This window comes from Heterocephalus glaber, unplaced genomic scaffold (genome assembly GCF_053883595.1).
Source record: "Heterocephalus glaber isolate CG9 unplaced genomic scaffold, H.glaber_assembly_v1.0 deba00000546, whole genome shotgun sequence".
Classification (NCBI taxonomy): Eukaryota; Metazoa; Chordata; class Mammalia; order Rodentia; family Bathyergidae; genus Heterocephalus; species Heterocephalus glaber.
This window is the reverse complement of record NW_028258147.1, coordinates 12,807,127-12,819,663: the sequence shown is the minus strand read 5'-3', so window position 1 is coordinate 12,819,663 and position 12,537 is coordinate 12,807,127.

The window sequence follows — 12,537 nt, the reverse complement described above, 5'->3', positions numbered from 1 at the left end:
AGCTTGGGCTACATAGTGAGTTACAGTCCAGCCTGCACCACAAAGCAAGACCTTGTCTCAAAAAACTAATAAATAAACTTTTAAAACTTTAACTTTATATCTTTTTTTTTCTGCTTTCAAAGTTCTATTGATTATATTTTTTAAGTTTTGTTTTAGCAGTTTAAAGATGGCATTCCATTGTCTACTAACTTCCTTTGATTCAGTTGAAAAGTCTACTATGATTCTTGATGTTTTGAAAGAAATATATTTTTCTTACATAGTTTTATGTTTCCACTTCTTTGATTATTTTTAACAGTTCAGTCATTATGTGCCTATGTATGGTTTTCTTTGTAATATCATATATACAATTTATAAATTATCTTTAATTATAGACTCATATCCTTTCTCAGCTTTGTGAAGTTCTCAGCCATTTTGTCCTCAAATATTACTTCACCTCTATCACTGCTCTCCTCTTGGAGTTCTAATTACTCAGATCTAGTTTGTCTTCTGTATATCTAGCATGATATAGTCTGTACTTTCCAATTTTTTCTCTTTGGGTTTCTGATTGGATGTCTTCTGTGTTTTAGAACAATTATGTCAGTTATTTCTTGCTATATAACTACCCTAATGAAGTTTAATGGTTTCAAAAGCAGCTGACAAACATTTGTTTGATTATAATTCTGTGGAGCAGCAATTTGCCCTGGAATCAGATGAGTCACTTATTGGCTGGCTTCACCTGGGGTCCTTTTACCATTGTAGTGATGTCTCAGGTGGGAGTGGATGATCCAAGAGGGCCTTAGACACATGTTTGTATATGGTGTTAGTGATGGAGTGGGCATCTCCATTCTCCTCTACCTGACCTAATGTCATCTAGTAAGTTAGGTTAGACATCACAATATGTATGTCTTGGGTTATTGTTTCAAGAAAAAAAGACTCTGAGTCTTATGCTCTCCAACTTCAGTTCTACCATAGCTTGTTTGTCAAAACAAGTCACAAAGCCAGCCTATATTTAGATGATGAGAAAATAGTCTACTTTTTGATGGAAGAGAGTCAGTAACACATTGCAAAAGAAATATAGTATCCATGTAACTGATAGGTATTATCATAACTATTTATGCAAACGAGTTTATTCTCAAACCTGGCAAATTCCTCCAGGGAAGAAAATATCTGGTCAGCAACAGCCTACCAAAGAAGGAAAATTTCTTTTTTCATATGCTAACTCGTTTGTTCTTCATTCCTTCCACAGTGTTTTAAAAAGTTTAATTTTGGGGGCTGAAAGTGTGGCTCAGTAGTATAGCACTTACCTAACATGAATGAAGCCCTGGATTTGATCCCCAGCATTGCACAAACAAACAAACAAACAAATAGATAAAAAATATAAACATGCATATAGTGTTTCTGTAATTCACTTGTGGTTTCTGCTAGAAGTTTTAGTCACTTTTTGATCTATTGCTTTCTACAATAGCTGGAACTGCTATTGTAATAAAAATTGCTTGGAGACCTGCATTTGAGTGTTTTTTTTTTAATTTGATAAGGAATAAAACTAATTGATATAAACCAGGGGACAGAAGATGGTAGCAGGCAACCATTTAAATTCTTATGTTTGAATAAAAATGCGCTAACAATTTTTCACTTTTTTCAACTAAAACACAAAATTGTTTCTAAATTCACAAAGTTAATTATATCTAAGACTAAACAGAACTAATTGAAAGATTTTTTTTTAGTGCAACACAGGCTGCCAAAATTACAAATTTTCCTTGAATTTGCTAAGTAATCCATTGAGTGGTTCCTATGGCTTTTCTACAGTGTTACTCCTTCATTTTGCAATGATTTTTACACTGCTGTGTTTGGCATAAAACATGGAATTAAGTAAAATAAAATTTACTTCTATCATATTTGTGGGTTGTTAAGCCATTTTCTCTCGGTTCCAAACCTACACTTTTGTAATCAGCTTCGCACTACACAGTTGGGACTCTACAAATCACATTTTGCTTTGCCAATTGCCTCCCTGTTGCACTTTGACCCTGGAATGTTCTAAAAGAATACTAGAAGCTTGGGAGAGAAAACTGGACGTGATTTTTCCTGGTTTTCTTTAGCAACTGTCAGCATCACCTGGACAATGTTTTTGTTTGTGTTTTTACCCTGGCAAGGCAGTGGGTAACAGTAACAGCTGGTTCTAGCTTCTGGTTATTTTCCTCAAACTCTGAAAACTAGCCTCATTTGCCTTCTCAGAAAGAGAGCAATGCCTATTGGCTGTATTCTCTCTTCAAATATCTGAGTCCTAACTCCTGGATTCCTCTCCTCTGAGGTGGTACCAGCCAGGCCATCTCTCCTCCAACTACTAGCTTCTAGTTTTCACTACCCTCTTTTTGTTGCAGGCCTGTGGTGAAAGCCTCTCGCTATAGTTGCTAACTTTGTAATAATTTATTGTTCCCTTTGTGGCTTGTTTGATCCTCCTGTACCTATTAAATCAACTCCTTCTATTTTGGAGGAAGTAAGGCTAAGTCATAGTTTTGCTATGTAGACCAGGTTGGCCTTGAACTCATTATGTAGCCCAGGATGGCCTCAGCCTCCCAATAATCCTCTTGTCTCAGCCTCCTGAGTGCTAGGATTATAGGCATGAGCCACCATACCTGGTTTAAAACATCGTGCCTGGCTTCTTAATTCTGTAGTTAAAATAGCTAGTATGAATTCTACCTTTGTTAATAATACAGCATTTCATAACTTATGCTTTTTCTTCACAAATATGTAACAGATATTTTCTAGGTTAAGAAGGAAACACAGTTAATCATAATGGTAAGACTATTGTACCTTAATCTGTATCAGGCTGCTATAACAGAGTATCTAAGATTGGTTATTTATAATAAAAAAATTAATTTGGCTCATAATTTGGAAGGCTGAGAATGCCAACATCAAGGGCTGCATCTAGTGAAGTACTTATTGCTGTATCATAATGTAGAAGAAAGCATCATGTCAGGGAGGGGAGAAGGGTAGAGGCCTAACTTTCTTATATAGCAAACCCACTACTGTGATAATTTCATTACCTCTCTTATGAGGGCACAGTTTAAAGTGTATTTACTAGGTAGGCTTATAAGATGAAAGGCAGAAAAGTCTACAGTGGCCATCTGCATGCTGAAGAGCCAGAGAATCCAGTAGCTACTCAAGCCAAGAATCTGGAAGCCTCAGAATAAGAGGAATCAAGGATGCAGCACTTGTCTGAAACTGAAGGCACAGAACCCCCCTGGAGAGTCCCTGGTATGAGTTCTCACTGAAAGTCTAAAAAAAGAAAAAAACCCCAAACAAACAAACAAACAAACCAGAGTATGATAGCCACAGGCATCAGGTAGCTTTCAAATGCAGGTCAGCTTTATCCTGTGCCTTTCATTCCATGGTGGCCCTCACAATCAAGGTGGGTCTTCCTGCCAGCTGGCTGGTCAGTTTGTCAGTCATCTCTGGAAACACCCCACAGACACACCCAGAAGTGTGCATTTCTAATCTAGGTGTTTTAATGCAGTCAACATATCATGATTAATGGTTGCAATCTACCTCATGTCAACTTGATAACCAGACACATCTCCTTAAACCATTCTTAATCTCTGAATAAAGATAATAGCAAGTTCATAATTCTACCTAACTACTATCTTGGGTACAATGAGAAACACGATAACTCCCTCTCAGAATAGGAGATAAAGTTTTTCTCTGGGTGATGCTGACTCTTCTCCTGACATTTCATAACTTAAATATTATAATGTAGATTTAACAAGTACTGTTATTAATTGAAATTGTATTACATAGTGTAAGAATACAAAGAAAGAAACCAGAGATATCTGCTTTATATACGAGTGTATATGAATAAGCATATTAACAAAACAGGAAAGAAATAATCATTGCAATTATAATCTCTATTTCTGTAACTAGGCACATTGTCATAGCTGGTATTTATAATACCTTTTTCTACTACCCATTCTGTATTCCCTTGGGCTTCAGCAAGCACCTCAGAGGGTCTTGGGTTTTCACCTGTCAGGATGATCCATACCTTCATTTCTGAAGTGTGTGGGCCATTTGTCATTCTGCCTTGGTTGAGTCATTGTAGTTTCCCCATTGACCTTAATAATAGGACATGGTAATAGTAGAGACACCCTAAGGGATCTTCTGTACTTCAAATGTACTCTTTATTATCTCTGTGGAGTAGTAGTTCAATTTCCTCTTAGGATTCTGGATCAGTCACAATATTCCCATCCTAAAAGAGAGGAATCGGGGGGACAGAAAAATATAGCACCAAATCAAGACTGAAGTCTAGAAAAGCCAACCCTAAGTCCTGTACCCATATATCTGGTATGTGGGGATATGGTGGTGAGACAGGAGTTTCCATGACCTTGCTGGCTGCAGCCCCCATGGCCTCTCTCTTGGGTTGGCTTTGGTCATGGCCCACAGCTTTCCTCTGTAAACATTTCAAATTCTTGTTATCTCTGACTTTCTAGGGTATCTACTGTACCTTTGGCTTAATTCCCACAAGTTCACACATTGTCCTCTAAGGATATCCTTGTCTGTCCTCCCAGATCTTCTTTTAAAACATGGACAGAACCCTCCCTGGCCCAACAATGCTTACACCCTGTATGCTGGAACACTAGTATTACATAGATGATGCCAATATCTGCTGCCAGTTTGAGCAGCAGCCCTGTCCTCTTGAGCAGTGGCCTCTGAATGCCTGGATTGCTGAGGCCTTTCTTTAGAAGGAGGCCAGGGTATCCTTTTCACATGAAAAGTTTATACTTTTACCTTTGAGGCTTTGAGAGGAGGTGTCATTTTGCTGATTCCTGAGATGCCTTCAAGGCATTTTTCTTTTTGTCCCTGTACAGAATTCTGGGTTTTCTTTTTAAACCACAGCAACCATACCTTCTTTGGCTCCAACTTCGCACATAGTTCATTTTCAGCCAAAATTTAAGTTTTGTAAAATTTTTGCTCTTTCTCCATGCCACAAACTGAATTTGGGTTGTTCCTATATCAGAACAATTGGTCTATTGCTTTAAATCTCAGTCTCTCACAAAGTTTTAGGATATAAATAGACTTGCTTTTCTTTTTCCAGAGTGTAACACATATGACTTCTAGTTCAATTGTCAATGGAGTCCTTGTTTACAACTGAAACTTCCTGAAACTGGTCTTTATTACTTATGTTCCTATCAGCATTTTGGTTTTCTGAGCTTTGATCATAATCACCAATTAGATTTTGCTTATAGCATTCTATAATTTCTCTAGCCCACATCTCCAAAACTTTCCAAAACCCTCCCATAAACCTGGCCCAAAGGCTTCTGAACCACATGGTCAGGTACAGTCACAGCAATTCTCCTACTTTTATGGTACCAATTCTCTATATTAGTCAACTTTCCCATTGTTGGAAAAAATATTCCAGCACCTACAAATTAAAGAAGAAATGTATTTAGTTCACAGTTTCAGAGGATCCAGTCCATGATCAGCTGGCTCCAAGGTAAGACCATCATGGTGGAAGGGTGTGGCATAGCAAAGTGGTTTAGTTCATGGTGACCAGGAAGCAGAGCAGGGAAACAGTGCTAGAGGGGAAGGAGTGAGGGACCTCAAAGGTAGATATAGACCCCCAAGGACATACCATCATAATCTATCCAGACACATCTAGAAACGTGCTTCAATAATCCTCTGGGTGGCTCCCAAGGCAATCAAGTCCACAATCCACTTTTATGTCACATTCATGAGGCTACAGTTGCATGTGGGAGACATAAAGTAATATAGTAATATAATAATACAAACTATGGCCATTTGTGTCACTTTTTCATGTAACTTAATTGTGACTTTGGGGCCTGTATAAATATATATATATACATTCTCCAAATGAGCCAGAGGTAGCAATGACTCTGGACTTCTTAGAAAAACATTTGTGCGTCAGAGATTGGGAAATAATTCCAATTAAAATTCAAGGTCCTTCTACCTCAATACAATTTGTAGTTCAGTGGTATGGAGACATGCAAAGATATATCTATATCTATTTCTATTTAATGATAGATTTTTGCTGTGCATGTCTGATTTTATAACTCACTAGGTCAGGTAATACCCAGTTCATGATGGGCAGTTCATTTCACATAGTAATTTGATGTCCCATGATTCAAGCTTTTAGTTTCTACTGAGGCCCATCAAACTGGGACCTGTTTCTCAAAGGCAGAGTAGTTATCTTTAGAAGATGGCAGAGTCTTTCTCTAAAATATTAAGGACCGCTGGTATGATTCATTTATAAGGGCCTGCTAGTGGATCCAGCCAACATCCCTACCTACCACTGATGTTGCAAGTACCACTGAATCTGCTGGAGCATACGGGCCAAGTGGTAAAGCAGCATGGATCTGTTTCAGAGCCTTCTCTTGTTTTGGATCCCACTCAAAACTGGCAACTTTCCAAGGCACTTGGTAAATGGGCTCAAGTAACACACCATAGTGAGAAATGTGTTGCCTCCAAAATCCAAATAGACCTACTAGGCATTATACCTCTTTCTTGGTTGTAGAGGTGGCCAGAAACAACTTATTTTTCACCACAGATGGGATATCTTTGCATGTTACCATACCACTGAACTCCTACAAGTTTTATTGAGGTAGAGGGACCTTGAATTTTTGTTTGTTTGTTTTGCTTTTTGAGATAGGATATTACTATGAAACTGGCCTTGAACTCACTATGTAGCCTAGGCTGGCCTTGAACTCAAAGTGATCCTTCTGCCTCAGGCTCCCAAGTGCTAGGATTACAGGTGTGCACCACCACACCCTGCCAGACCTTGAATTTTAATTAGATTTATTTCCCATCCTCTGACACACAAATGCTTTACTAACAAGTCCAGAGTCATCACTTCCTCGGCTCATTTGGTCCAATCAGCATAATGTCACAAATCTAATGGGTTACTGGGCTTCCCAATGGAAAAGAAAGATGATCAAGATCCCTGTGAATTGAGTTGTGACACATGGGTGGAGAGTTGTTACACTCATGAAGTAGGACAATAAACATTTATTGCTGCCCTTGCCAGGTGCAAACAAACTGCTTCTTGTGAGCCTTATTTGATAGAAATAAAGAAAAAGGTATATTCTGAATCAATAACTGTCACTATGTATCAGGAGATATATTAATCTGCTCAAGCAAGGAAACTGGTACATCCACTACACTGGAGTTACCACTTGGTTAAGCTTATATTAATCCACTGTCATTCTCTAAGATTCATCCATCTTCTGCACAGGCTAAGTAGGAGTGTTAAATGGAGGTGAGGTTGGAACATCATCCGTGCATCTTCCAAGTCCTTGGTGGTGGCACTGATCTCTGCAACCCCTCCCAGGATGCGATATTGTTTTAATGGGTTCCATTTGGCCTTCCAATCTTAGTAGCTCTTACTTCACAAGTTAGGGAACCAATTTGGACATTCTTCCAAGAATTAAATACATTTATCCCTATTGTGCATCCTGAAATTGAAGAAATGACCACAGGATAGATTTGGGGACCCACTGGACCCATTATGAGTTGGACCTTGAATTCTGCTCAACTGACCTCTGTAGGCCCCTAATCCCATTAGAGGACCACAATGAAGTTTTAGGTCTCCTGGAATCAGTATTAGTCTAGAACCTGTGTTTACTATCCTCAAAATGTCTGATTATTTCATTTTCCCCAATATATGGTTACTCAGGTAAAAGGCCATATGTCCCTTTGGGGAAGAATGGGAGAAATATTAATAGAACATTTGAAAATGTACCAGGGTCCTTCCTCAAAGGGTCTTGGTCTTTTCTTCATTCAAGATGTTCTAGTTCTGTATACTGGGTCAAGTCTGGAAGTTGGTTGAAGGGTTGAGATTCTTTGCCATAATTTGAGACAGATTTTTTGTTCATTTGCCCTGAATTTTTTCTGCTAATATAGATCTAGTAAAAATTTAGCAGGCTCTCTACCTATTTCACTTCTGGGAACACCATGATCAGTTAACCAACTCCACAGGTCTGCATGAGCCAGGCCATTCCAATCATTGCTTTGTCTCTGTTGTCAATTAAGGTAAATATACCCACCTTATCTTGGCCACTTGGACCACTGCCATTCGGACTCTGCCACTCCAGGATCCCATTATATTCATCAGGTTTAAGTTTCCATTACTGCTTTCATAGGCAATCCAGGGTTAGTTCCTTCAGGTAGAAGTGGAGAGACCCACTGTCAGAATTTAGGAGTTCTATATCCCAAGACTCATCAGATTCCTTCCAAACATTTTCATCCCAATTTAAAGGATCTAATTCTTTTCTGATCAATGCCCTCATTTCAACTACAGATGCCCTTCAATAATGAGAGTTAAACTTTCATTGTGATTCAGCCAATTGTTATATGAGGGCTTGTGTTTAGTTTTTGGCAACATCAGTCCTATGACAACAAGGAGAGAAGATTCTCCTTCAGGACACACTTAGAAGGATGTTTAGGATATTTGTGTATGTCTGGGGCTGGAAAAGTGAATCTTTGAGATCATTCTTTTCCTTTATTACTTTGTCTGAAGATATTAAGAGCAGCCAGCCAACCTATTTCTTTGTCTTCTGAAAATGTTCCAAGTATCATGTATAGAGTCACCAAATTCAATATATCACACCAGTGTTAAGTTAGGAGTATCAAGTGGATTTATGTTGCACATTTCTTTAAACAGTTCACACCATGAGCTATCAGTGTTCTCTTCATTAGCAGAAGGTATAACTATGGCAACTTTAGGTCTCATCAAATTAGACAGCCAACTCCAGGAATCACTAAACTGAGTAGAGAAATTCATCCACACAATTCTGTTTCTCTAGGACCACCATGGTCCTGGTACCAAATCAAAATCTATTGGTTTAAGGTTCTCTAGAGAAACAGTTCCTCTCTCCCTCCCTCCCTCCCTCCCTCCCTCCCTTCCTTCCACTTTTCAAGCAATCTTATTAGGGAAGCTTACAGGATCAGAGGCAGGAAAGTTCACAATGGCCATCTGCATGCTGGAGAGCCAGAGGATCCAGTAGCTACTCAGTCCAAGAAGCTAGAGGAGGGATCAAGGTACAGAATAACTCTGCAACTAAGAGCCTGGAAATTCTTTGAAGAGTCCCTGGTCTGAGCCTCCACTGAAAGGCTGAAGAAACTGGAATCTGATATCGCTGAGCACTCCCAGTAGCAAAAGACCCACCAATCAAGTAGAATGGAGCTTTCATATGAAGACCAATTTCCTAATGTCTTTCCCTTTCATTCCATCCAGCTACAAGCCTATTGAATGGTGCTACTCACTATCAGAGTGGGTCTTCTCCCCTCAGTTTTCTGGCTTGTGTGCCAATCATCCTGGAATCATCCCATAGACATACCCAGAAGTGTATGTTACTTATCTGCTAGGTGTTTTTAATCAAGGCAAGTAGCATATCATGATGAAGCATCATAAGGACTTATAAATTTCTCCTGGAATCTTGAGATAGGGATTATAATCTAGTTTTATTATTTTTGTAAAACATCTGTAACTAATGTCTCTTTGGGACTATGTGCTCTCTCATTTTCTTATTCTTTCTCACCTTCCCTCTGTCTTTCTCAGTTAAACAATTTTCTACCTTGCTATCATAACACCTCTAGCTGGGGACTCATTTTTAGTTCAAATGATGTTCACCAGTCCATCAGCATTCTAGTGCCTGAGGGGAAAGAGACCCTGAGTGCTTTGTTTGCACAAATGTCTGCATCTAATCCACCTGCTTTAGCCATTATAAATACAGCAGTGGCTCTACCACTGGGGTGATGGACAGTTGTAAGAGATGAAGAATTTTTACTGACTCTATGTCTCAATGAAATTCTAATACATTTCCTAATTTTCCTTCATTAAAAGAGATCAAAGCTTAAGAAGATATTTTTGAAGGCTACAATTGAGGCATACCCTATTTGTATATAATAATTATTGGATTACTTTAACAAACTGCTACCTACATGTTCACTGCACAAAATCATGAATGTAGATGAGCCAAAGTAAAATAAAAAAAGAGAGACATATAACACAAACTCCCATCATACTGGTATATATCCCTCAAATTATGTTAATTTATACTTAAATGTGCATATTAAAATTCTTTACCAAATTGTGTTTTCCCCTTAGAAAATATTCTGAATAGCATTACATGTCAATCAACATGTTTTAAGAATATAATCTTTAAAAGACTACTCAGTCATTTATGAAACAATTATTCAACCAATCCTAAATTATTGGCTGTCTTTAGCCATTAATATCACTACTAAATTTTTGTACAATTCCTCAGAAAATATTTTTGAGAGGAATTTCTAAGTATATAAATGTATATTTCTATAGTTTTTAATTGCTACATATTTTGTGTACACATTGCTAGATCACTAGATAGACCATCCTAAGAGTCTCTCCATCAATGTAAGGAGTTACTAGTTTTTGTTTGTTAGTTGATTTCAACACAATTTTTTAAAATCAAATTTGAACATATGAAAATTTGGAAATAAATAGCCCTGGCATTATATTATTACTTTAATGTATATTTTAGTTTTAAATACTTAGTCAAAAATTTTAAAAATTTGTTTGCCATATTTTTTCTTTTTTGGTTTCCCCATTTCTATAGAGTTGTTCTTTTCCCGAGGAATTCCTAATAGTCAAAGAGGAGACATTCAATTTACATTTTAAAGGTAGTGTTTGATCCATGAACCTATCAATTTTTTAAGTTGTCTCTATTATATTGACTTTGTAATTAACATAGAAGTTTAAGCTCATTGGCTTCTCATTACAATCTTGTATTTTGTTTTGAAACAGTTTTATCAACTGATATAAGTGTTCATGACCTTGTTAAGAATCCTACTTAACCTCTGTGCTGTAACTCTGGCCAAAAGCTAAAATATAACTTTTTTAAATAAGTAGCCCTCAAAAATAATACATCCATAAACAGGGAAATTGAATTAGTTGTAAATCTTATCCACTTAAAAGCTAAGTATATCAAACACATAAGCTTAAATATCACATTATTTCTCTTATATGAAAAACTTAACATAAATAAAGTGCAAATGAAAGATAATAGGAAAAAAAAGAGAAAAGTTATTGCAATCCAACATGGCCAATGTATCTAAAAGTGTACCTTGATTTAGTATAATTGTCCTGTGTGCTTTACAAGTTTTTGGCTTGTTAGTCTGGCTGTTAATCTGTGTTTATGAGAATTAACTTGATAAAGACTAAATAAATAAATTTTATGTCAAAAATGGGGCATGCAGAGAAAAAAATGAATCTTATCTACTTAAGAGTCAATAAACTATGCATATTAACTAAGTTGATTACAAGATATGTTAGTGATAATGCTTCAGATATTATTTGTTCAATATATCCCATTTAAACTTAATGAGAAATTTCTAGAGACTAAATATTTAAGGTGTAGAACGTTTATGCAAATAAGAAAAATTTGGGGCATATATATATTCTCCACAGTTCAAATTTCATCAGGCATCTCACAAGGAGATAAAAATACAGTGAAAACCTGGCCAATTTTAAATGTGGGTGTTGTAGACAACCATGAGTAAAACCAAAGTAAAATCCTATAGAACATAAATATAAAATAAGCTTATATTTAAATATAAGTATGAAAATAAGCTTATATTTAAAGGAATTCAAGATTAAGGGGAAACACTTTAAGTCTGCGCAATAACTGGAAGATTATTGAAATGATGTAATTAAAATAGTTCCTCATCTTTGGATTCTAATTTTTGTCTTCACACTGCATATCTCAATTAATATAAAATTCTTTACCCATTTCGCAAGGATATATGGCCAAGACAGTAGGAAAAAATCCTCTGAAAAATGTTCAAGGTTTCTTAGGAAAATATCATCCTGAAACATTCTGATTCTTTTTTGTTGTATATCATCCAATTCTGTCTTGTGGAAAACAACAAAAGAATCACACATCATAATGTTTAAGATGCAAAGTATATTTTGTTACTACTTGAAATAAATAATTCTGGCTTTGTATTTTCAAAAGCTCTTACTTAGTTCTCACAGGGATTGAAATATTCTAATAAAACAACATCAGGACCGAATGAGAATGAAAATAAGTTTGGGCATTTCTGGAGAAGGCAATGGTTCAGTGGAAAAGCTGGCTGTAAAATGTAGGGACCAAAGTACACTTCTCACGTAGACAGGAATCTGTCTTACTTAAGAATGGGTTCAGTTGTTTAACGTACCATCAGGAATGAAAGCCCTTTCTATCTTGGTCAAAATGAAAGGAAAAATTGACATATCTCAAAATTTAAAAATATTTATTTAAATTTTCTAATGATATAAAAAACTACAGTACTAGAATTTTTATTCATTAAGTTTATTGGTACATTTTAGGTATATAATATGATGACATTCATCATTGGAAATTTATACCTTTACATGATGTATCTTGGTTCTTACTTTTTTCCCCATTCCCCTGGTCTCCCTTCAACCCCTTCACCCCTCCCTATTTACAAAGACTTTGTTTCCAGTTTTTCCTTTTCTCATGTTTTTTCCTTTCCCTTCTTTTCTTTCCCCTACCTCTCCCATTTCCTTTTCCC